Below are 10,674 nucleotides of genomic sequence, written 5' to 3'. Positions count from 1 at the left end.
TCCAACTGAGCAGTGATCCCAGAAAATGGATTTTTTTTTTAAGATTCTTTTAAGTGAACCATAATTTGAAGTACAATCTGAGGATGGGTAGAATAGAGCTAGCATACTACAGGGCCTTCCATTATATATAATTTTAAACATTGTGTTACAGTAGGCTTAACCACACAAACTGGTTACTCATGATCTGAGGTAATTCTTCAGAAGTGCCACTCATGAGAAGGCCACTCATGATAGGGTTACTTTTGATTTCTACGTATAGGCGCTCGACAAGGCCATGCAAAGGGGTTCGTATTGTAATTACTTGAATCACTAATATACACTAATTGTCATTTTCTGCCACACTTGATGTGGAGAGCTCTGCAGTAGGACGAGGGCTGCTGGGTCCCACATTGTTTCAGAGGTAGGTTGTTGAATAGCCATCAGATGGTGTGAAACATAGTGGTGGACTACAAACAGAAGCTGGCCCCTCCTTTGTGACTGCCTGGCCCCCACTAACTCCCTAGAGCAGAATTAGGCCTCCTGTGAGAGCTTTTGTCCCAGCATGCCCTTCTGGGGTTGATCCTGAAATTTGGCAGAGCGGAGCTGCTGGAGTTATACAGTGGCTACTTCACTGCTAGTTGCTGTATCTCCCTCTCTGCTCTCTGGTAAGTATTTTTATTCCTGTACTGTCTTTTCCTAGTCTTCCCTTTCTTATTCCTGAGCATATAGTACATTCTTCCTGCTGATATCAGTTATTGCTGACTGACTGGACTTGAATTTGTGACTTGCAGGTGAAAAGCACTAATGCCCTAAACACTCTCATCTCCCATCTTCCATAAACTTTTTTATAGTAATATAGCACTGATGATCAGAATAATAACAGTAGAAATTCATGTCAGTACTTTGACTTTTTTTAGTGCACTGTGCCTGAAGCATTCTACAAAGCATAATTACAGCTGCTGTTCTTGGTGTCTGATTGTAATGCAATCCGAGAGTTAGCTTGATAAGTGATGAGTGATACAGCTTGTATGTTAACACTTGTGCACTGTATTGTCATATTGCATAGTTGAGGAGGATACTGGTTCACACTTTAACATCTTGCCTACCTGGAAGAAGGAGTAAACTACATATTAGTGTGGTGTGCAAACACCAGTCAAGATAGTGGTACAAAGGGATCTAGAAAGATCAGGCATGAAGGTGAAAACAAAAGGAGATTTAATTTGAAAAAAATGCTAACTAATACAGCTGGGGAAAATCCAAAACAACAGCTCATGTTGAGGAACCTGCTCAGCTGTAAATTATGAGAGACCTAATGAGGGTGAAGGTGACAGTGGGGAGTTTTGCTATGTGCCACGGCCAGTGGAGTTCTGGGCTGCACACACAGACATGATCTTTTGGAGCTAGGCGGAATGGCTCTGGAATATCATGTGCCAATGTGGACACCACACTGCTAGAAAGATGAGACTCGTGAGTCCCTTCAGAGAAGAACAACAAAAACGGTGAGGGGTTGAATGGATTGATTTATAAGGAAAGAAATATGGCTAGCTATGCCATAAACAGTGCCAGTATCTGAAGGGTGTAAAAGACCAAGAAAACCAAGGAGATGTTCAATATGGGATTTGGTTAGGAGTGAGAAGGTGGGAAATAAAACAAAGACTTAGACTGCATATCAGGTACATGCTGCTGGTAAGATTGGGCTGGGAAATGGGGAAAGATTTGGATTTCTAAAATGATGACAAAACGCTAGAAAACAGAGGGAACTCTATGTTGACCCTGGGGGATGGAGTGAATGATCTAGTACAGTGGTTCTCAACCAGGCGTACATGTACCCCCTGGAAGACCTCTGTGTACCCCAGGGGTACATCAGCTCATCTAGATATTTGCCTAGTTTTACAACAGGCTACATAAAAAGCACTAGTGAAGTCAGTACAACCTAAAATTTCATATGACTTGTTTATATTGCTCTACTATACACTGAAATATAAGTATAATATATTCCAATTGATTTATTTTATAATTATATGATAAAAATGAGACAGCCATTTTTCACTACTAGCGGGCTGTGGCACTTTCATATTTTTTATGTCTGATTTTGTAAGCAAAGAGTTTTTAAGTGAAGTGAAACTTGGGGTACGCAAGACAAATCAGACCCCTGAAAGGGGGAAAGGTTGAGAGCCGCTCATCTAGTAGGCTTCTTCCATCTCTAACTTCTGTGACCATCAAAGGTGTTACACTGCTTTTTAAAATCAATGACACATTTTGAGTCTTCAAAATAACCTGCTTTGAACCTACCATCTCTCTAGCTCTGTGTTTCAAAGACCAAACAGAGGGACCTTGTTTAACTTCTTAGAAAGGCAGCAGCCCCAGCAGACTGTGTTGCCTACTTGCATGTATTGTGATGCTCCTCAAGGAGCTTCAAATCTTTTTAATAGCTGGCAATGGTTTTTGTAGAAAAGCTGATTTAATTCTTTACCTGAAAAGCAGATGACTCCCTTTATTACTGTAGGGATACAATGGCTAATGTGTATATGCCAGGAAGCAATGGAATGGATGGAGTTTAGCTGTCTTTATAAACCATTGAATTACCCAGTTGTGCAGGCTCGAGTCAGCTGTCCTTTCAGCTAGATTACCACGTTCCATTAGGAATCCTATACCCCAGCAATAACTCAAAAAATATGGCCTTGCAGTGAGGAATTTAGAATGAAATTATCTTCACAATACAGCAGACCCTGCCACACATGGGGAGACAGCACTTTGCAAATGTCCCATCTGAATTAAATGTTGTGTGATTGTTGTTCCTTTTAGAAAAATATTAACTTGTAACCATCCCATTTCCTGGCATGAGGGCCACCCTGGAGATGTCTGGCTTGTTTTTAATTATTGGTGAGCTTGTGGAAGGTGCCAGCCAGAAAGCCAGGAGGGGGGTGTGGGGTTTCTGAATTCCTCTGTTTGCTACCCTCCCCTCTGTAGACAATGCAAGCTTCCCACCAGTATGCCTGACACCTCTCTGAGCAGTCAGAGGGCTGTGTGGACTCTGCACCCATTCATTCTTTGCTTCTTGTTTGAGACTGCCAAGGTGCTGGTTGACGTGGCAATGGTTTTCATTATGCAGACTGGGCTATTATGCTCATCACTACTGGAGCCCTCTCAATTCATTTATTATTTGCAGGGCTGCCAAGCAATTAAAAAAATTAATCATGATTAATTGTGCTGTTAATAATAGAATGCCATTTATTTAAATATTTTGGATGTTTTTTACATTTTCAAATATATTGCTTTCAATTACAACCCAGAACACAAAATGTAGAGTGCTCACTTTAAATTTATTTTTATTACAAATATTTGCACTGTACAAAACAAAAGAAATAGTAGAGTAAAAGGATGGGATTCTGCTGAAGACTCCTCGGATGACCTTGGCTTTGAAGTTCATAGTATTCCTTTATTTTTGGACTTTAATACCCCGGAAGGGGTGGGACTCAGCTGGAGGGCTAAAGCAAAGTGGCACCAGACCCTGTGAGAGGCGGTAAGCGACTGTCAGAGACCCCATGGCTGGGTGAGTAGTGCCTGGTTGGGCCACAAGGGGGCACCACCAACCTGGGCCCTATCACCATAGCTCACTGGTGAAGCTGGGTGTAGAACTCACCTCTCCTGGCTCCTAGTCCATTTCACTTGGTTTTGGCTATTCCTGCTACAGATTTTTTTCTCTCACATGCTGGAAATATTTGTCCGTGTTTTTGACTTAAAAACTTGAGTGAGTTTGAATAAATCCTCATTTGCCAACGATGTACTTTTTCTGTTGGCACTCCCCTCCAATTCTTGTTTGGCCTGCTGGAGCCAGCTTTCAGCTGCTGTCTTAACAAAATGTGGAAAGTTACATTCCCATGAAATAGTCAGTGCTGTAGGAGTTATCTGACTTGTGTTTTCCTGTTCACTGTCATTACTCGGTGTTTTTCCTTCTTTATACTTGGACTGCATTGGAGCATTTTCAGGCTGCATATTTCTTCCATGTGTGGCTTTGTCAGCATAGATGTACATCAGAAAGCGGTGGTATGCATTAACGTATGTTTGGAGACAAATCCCAGCTAATGCAGGGGAAGTGATGTAACCCTCCCAAAGATCTGAAGTGTCGTGGCCCCAGCTGGTTTAAATATGTCGATTCCCACCCGCTGAGGATCTGGCTCATACTCTGCAGAAGTTTAGTCTTAGGTCAATGAGTCTGATTCGCCTCTCCTTTATACTGTTGTCACTTCAGTAGACTTAATCCTGATTTACACCAGTGTAAAGGGGATCAGAATCAGGCCCAATATGTGCCTCTATTTGGCCTGAAATCAGCCCTGTGTGTCCCCTCATGTGTGTCTTCTTACTAAATATTTGAATAATTTGTACAAACATACCATTGGTTGGTCCACACAACTACATATTGACACGCAGACCATGACAATCTCCCAACCTCTGTCACACTGGTCAGCTGGATATGCTAGAATCCAGGTAGCCAGTTTCTCCTGTAGGCTACTGGGCTGTTCTAAGCAATTTTGGGCAGGCCTAATAATAATAACAATACCAAGTTCTTATATAGCACTTCTCCTCAGTAGGTTCTTTACAGAGGTCAGGATCTTTAGCCCCATATGAACATAAGAATGGCCACACTGGGTCAGACCAAAGGTCCATCCAGCCCAGTATCTTGTCTACCAACAGTGGCCAATGCCAGGTGCCCCAGAGGGAGTGACCCTAACAGGTAATGATCAAGTGATCTCTCTCCTGCCATCCATCTCCACCGTCTGACAAACAGAGACTAGGGACACCGTTCCTTACCCATCCTGGCTAATAGCCATTAATGGACTTAGCCTCCATGAATTTATCCAGTTCTCTTTTAAACCCTGTTATAGTCCTAGCCTTCACGACCTCCTCAGGCAAGGAGTTCCACAGGTTGACTGTGCGCTGTGTGAAGAAGAACTTCCTTTTATTTGTTTTAAACCTGGTGCCCATTAATTTCATTTGGTGGCCACTAGTTCTTATGTTATGGGAACAAGTAAATAACTTTTTCCTTATTCACTTTCTCCACACCACTCATGATTTTATATACCTCTATCATATCCCCCCTTAGTCACCTCTTTTCCAAAATGAAAAGTCCTAGCCTTTTTAATCTCTCCTCATATGGGACCCGTTCCAAACCCCTAATCATTTTAGTTGCCCTTTTCTAATGCCAATATATCTTTTTTGAGATGAGGGGACCACATCTGTATGCAGTATTCAAGATGTGGGGGTACCATGGATTTATATAAGGGAAATAAGATATTCTCCGTCTTATTCTCTATTCCTTTTTTAATGATTCCTAACATCCCGTTCGCCCTTTTTTTTTAATGGGGAAAGTGAGTCACAGAGAGGTTAAAATGACTTTCCCAAAGTCACCCAGAAAGCCAGTAGCAGAGCTGGGACTAGGCCATCTGGGTTTCTCCCTCTCCAGTCTCTTGCTGCAGAAGTTCAGATCTGCTGTTCGAGTCAATAGAATAACACATATTAACATTAGCCGAGTATCTCTTCCCAAATGCTTAGTCTCCTATAATTTTTCTACCAGCAATTTGCATATATTTGACATGGCTGCTTTAGCAAAGAGCATTTTCTGTCTGGCTGACTGCTTGGAGTCAGGAAAGCCACTTGACTTAAATCTGTGAGAGCACTTGCTTCTTCCAATTTCTTGTTTCTTGATGTAATTAAACTGCTTAGGTGCAATAGATTTTTCCTGTAGAAACCACTAATGACTAAGGCTTTGTCTACACTAACACTTTGACCCACAAAGTTTTGCTGACAAGGGGTGTGAAAAAAATGCCCCCCTGCCTCAGAGTTTCACCGACCAAAGCACTGGTGCGGACAGTGCTATGTTGGTGGGAGAAGCTCTCCCGCTGACATAGCTCCCGCTGCTCGTTGAGGGTAGTTTAATTAGGCCGGCGGGAGAGCTCTCTCCCACGGGCCTAGAGCGGCTACAGGGGAGAGTTTACAGCGGTACAGCTGTGCCACTGTAAGGTCCGTAGTGTAGATGTAGCCTAACGTTCTCTTAACGGAGTCAACCATTTAGCTTCTTTATTGCTCTTGTGTTCTCCTGCCCTCCCCCTTTAAAATCCCCTCTCTCCCCCCCACCCCCATTGTAGCATTCTTCTTTCTTTTCATGGTTGTCATTAACATCACAGGGGGGCTGACAGGCAAAATTAGAAGTGAAGAGACAAAATAGTTTTCCTTCTCCTCTCCTTAAATTCCTTGGGTTTTAACTCCATCAAGCCTGATTCTTCTCTTGCTCACACCAGTGTTTACGTGGGCGTGCCATTTACTTCTGAGTGGAGTGACTTCTGAGTTACACAAGTGTGCAAACACACCTAGGCCAGGGCTACACTACACGGTTACTTCAGTATCACTTCGGCACTCAGGGGTGTGAAAAATCCACGCCCCTCAGCGACATAGTTCTACCAACCTTAACCCACCGTGTAGACAGCACTGTGTCAGCGGGAGAGCTTCTCCTGCCAACATAGCTACCCCTCTCATGGAGGTGGAGTTATTAAGCCAATGGGCGAGCTCTCTCCCGTCAGCTCAGAAGGTCTTCACCAGAAGCGGTACAGCTGCACCAATGCAAGTAGATCTGCCCCAAGTCTCGCATTTCAAGTTACATTTTGCCCAGGGATTCTGACAGATTCCTTAGGCCAGGGGTGACCAATCTGAGCCTGAGAAGAAGTCAGAATTTACCAATGTACATTGCCAGAGAGCCACAGTAATACGTCAGCAGCCCCTCATCAACTCCCCCCTGCCCTGCTCCCAGCACCTCCCACCCACCGGCAGCCCCTCCGGTCAGCGCCTCCCCCTCCCTCCCCGTGCCGCCCGATCAGCTGGTTCGTGGCATGCAGGAGGCGGGGGGGCAGGAAGGGGAGGAGTGAGGGCATGGCAGGCTCAGGGGAGGGGGCGGGAAGGGGTGGAGCAGGGGCAGGGCCTGTGGCAGAGCCAGGGGTTGAGCAGTGAGCACCCCCCGGCACATTGGAAAGTGCCTGTAGCTCCAGTCACAGCGTTGGTGCCTAGAAAAGGCGCATATTAACTTCTGAAGAGCCGCATGTGGCTCTGGAGCCCCAGGTTGGCCACCCCGGCATTAGAAAGCAAGGGAAATGTTTGTGCACTGCAAGCCATGAGCCACATTCTGCTCTCAGATATAAATCCAGCCTTTGCTGGTGGTCAGTGGAATTCCTCCTGATTTACACTGGCGTAACTGAGAGAAGAATTTGTCTTTAGAGCTGCAGAATTATTCCATGAAGCAGCCGTTTTATATATCAAAAAGGGAGAGCCAGAATGTATATTAAAGCAGATCACTTTGGATCAGTTAGAGGGGAAAAATTGTTTATCAACATTATTTTCAATCTCTTCCGGACCTCCAGAGTGAAACCTAAGCAAATCTTCGACGGCATTATGCATGCCTTGCAAATCTGGCTACTAGTAGCAATCATCTATCATATAGTCGTAATCTTTTTAGCACTCTATCAGATACTGCTTCCCATAAGATATTTTAAAAAGACAGCAGTCTTGTTAGCTCCTATTGTTCTGTTGTCTTCTATTATGTTGGTAATTGTCCTTTAGGCCCTGGACTGAGATGAGCAACTTATCTCATGTGGCCCAAGGTTTCACTTTGTTGCTATCAGTGATCCAAATGACTATTCTTAAATGGTACTATCTGGTTCATCCTCCAGCTATTCAGCCAACCCCATCAGCCTTCAATTTGCCCTGCTCTTGCTGTGAAGCTGCTGACCCTCCAGTTATATCTATCCCCCCAGGTCTAGATTTTATGTTCTAAAGGAACACAGTCATGCTCTTTCAATGCCATTTCACATTAATATTACTTTATGGTCCCGCAATTAGAATATGACGTGTGTTGCATAATTCTTAAATCAAGCAAAACCCATAAAAAAAAAACCCCATCCTCTATTTTTTGCATATGCTTACCTCTGTTATAAATCCTTCAGTGCCATAAAAATAAATGTATTCTTTCACATCATTCATAATTCAGTCTAGTTTCCCCTCTGCCTCTTGCTTCTCCCATCAGCTATTTATGGCGTGATTTGCAGTGGAATGTATTATTTGATGTAAGGACTATACACACCAAAACAAGCTACATCGATCTTCTGTACTTGGAATATTATGTTTTATGTCTCGTCCAGGTCTAGAAAATCAACACATCTGATTTTACTTTTAGTTTTGGACATTTTTCTTGGATTATTTTTCTTGTCATCTTTATACAGAGAAAAATGTTTTCACAGGCTTCAGTTTACTATGGGGAAATTACTTAAAAGAGATATTATTGTGTGATGCTTGCATTGTAAATTTATGGTTTTATGCCTGCAATTTCTTGTGAAAGGTGTCAGTTTGCCAATAGCGGAGAATGAGGTTCTCTCTTTTATCCCCAGAATGGGTTATCCATAATCTAAGGATCACATGGTCCTTATGCCCATAGTCTCTGAGAACCTCGCACTCATTAATGGATCTGATCCTCACAACTGCTATGTGAGGTAGGGAAGTATTACCCCCATTTTACAGATGGGGAACTAAAGTAGATCTGGTGGCTTGTCCAAGGTCACACAGCCAGGCTGTTATAGAGCTGGGAAATGAATCTATGTTCCCTGGGACTCAGTACAATGCCCTTTCCACTAGACCAGTGGTTCTCAACCAAGGGTACATGTACCCCTGGCGGTACGCAGTGGTCTTCCAGGGGGTACATCAACTCATCTAGATATTTGCCTAGTTTTACAACAGGCTACATAAAAAGCATTAGCAAAGTCAGTACAACTAAAATTTCATACAGACAATGACTTGTTTATACTGCTTTATATACTATACATTGAAATGTAAGTACAATACTTATATTCCAATTGATTTATTTTATAATTATTTGGTAAAAATGAGACAGGCAGCAATTTTTCAGTACTAGTGCGCTGTGACACCTTTGTATTTCTGTCTGACTTTGTAAGCAAGTAGTTTTAAATGAGGTGAAAGTTGGGGGTACGCAAGACAAATCAGACTCCTTAAAAAGGGGTAGAGTAGTCTGGAAAGGTTGAGAGCCTCTGCACTAGACCAAGTTTCTCTGTAATGGATGTGTAAGCTATACACACACACTTGAGGGACCACTCTTGGGCATGCCCCTTCAACTGTTGGCCTTTCTGGTGAGTCGGCCAGTGGTGCATTAGGAACTGGACTGCCAACTCATTTCACAGACACTACCAAATGGAAATTATTTTCACCACAGACCTGGTGTGGATCTGAACCAACAATTGAGAGGTGAAATATTCCGTACCCCTTCACCAGTCCCCTGAGCCAACAAGTCCCTCCTGAACATATTTTCACCTTTTAATTGCTTTGTTTGGACTTACATTTCTCATTTATTCGTTTCCCAATCAACTTCCTTCTTAAAGATGATAAAGGAAATGTCAGTAATAATAGTCATTAATAATTCCACAGAGACAAATGCATCCCTAAGCCGCCTACTCCACACAAGAAATCTGGTGTAAATTGATGTTGTGCTATTGACTTCAATGGAGCTGTGGTGATTTGCATCAGCTGAGGATCTGGCCTCAGCCAATTCATGAAGCATACTTTCAGGGGCACAACCTAAAACTAAAAAGGTATGTGCATAGTGTGTGTGATCCTGGTGGCAGGAGACAGCCCTAGATGTAAATTCAAAAGCGGCAAGGGTCTAGCAATGTCATACGTTCTTGCCTTAGGCATACGCCATTTGCTGCAAACCTGAACCAGGTTCTAAGCAATATTTTTGAATCATTTTAACTTTCCAACTCTTATTTGACTTGAGGATTTCAGAGAGCACCTTGGTGTGACGGCCACCTATCAAACTCTCTATCTGTCAGGGCTGTCTGTCTGGATCTGAAAGCTTCACATTAAATGACTTAGACTTTTTTTTTACTCCACTGAAGCTTTCTGGAAGAGTAACAAGCCTCTTGTACGCTGCCTTGTTTGTTTCCTCTTGTTTGAACTAAAAATGAGTCCAAGCTCTGAAATTCAGACCCACATCTGAATTCCCCCACAAGTCCACGTGCTGTGACCCAGGACATATGAAACAACCTCCGTCAGAAGCACAGTCATCAGCAAGCAAGTGTAAAGGGCTGAATGTGGCATCAGTCCATATATGAAGAACTGACCTTTTGGATGGAAAAAACAAAGGGCACAGGGCCAGGTTGTCATGCAGCTTTCTTGACTACAATGGAGCTGCACCGACTTCTACCTGCAGGATATATAGACAGAGCTGTGAACATCTATCAGCTTTGATTTTACACATCTCCTTGACTTGCCACCCTAGTCCCATTGCAAACATGAGCAGGTGTTTTAGAATACAGAGTGATAAAACTCTACCAGTAAAATTTTTTGTGGGCCTGAAATCTCTCACTTGCACCAGCTTTACCCTAGTGTAATTCCACTGCTCCAGGGGAGTTACTCCTGATTTACACCTGCAGTAACTGGGTCCAGATCCTCAGCTGGTGATTTAAACAGAGCTATGCTGCTTTCTACCAGCAGAGGAGCTGGCCCATACATTTAGTTCTCATGATCCTTTGGCCTTTTCAGAAATAAAAATGACTTCGTGCATATATACTAATTCATACAGAACTGGTGGTGGCCAGACAGATGAGATAAGGGAAGAGGAGCAGGGAAGTGGGATATCTT

Source organism: Chelonia mydas, chromosome 11 (genome assembly GCF_015237465.2).
Source record: "Chelonia mydas isolate rCheMyd1 chromosome 11, rCheMyd1.pri.v2, whole genome shotgun sequence".
Taxonomy (NCBI): Eukaryota; Metazoa; Chordata; order Testudines; family Cheloniidae; genus Chelonia; species Chelonia mydas.
The sequence above is the reverse complement of the archived record's forward strand: the minus strand, read 5'-3'. Positions refer to the sequence as shown.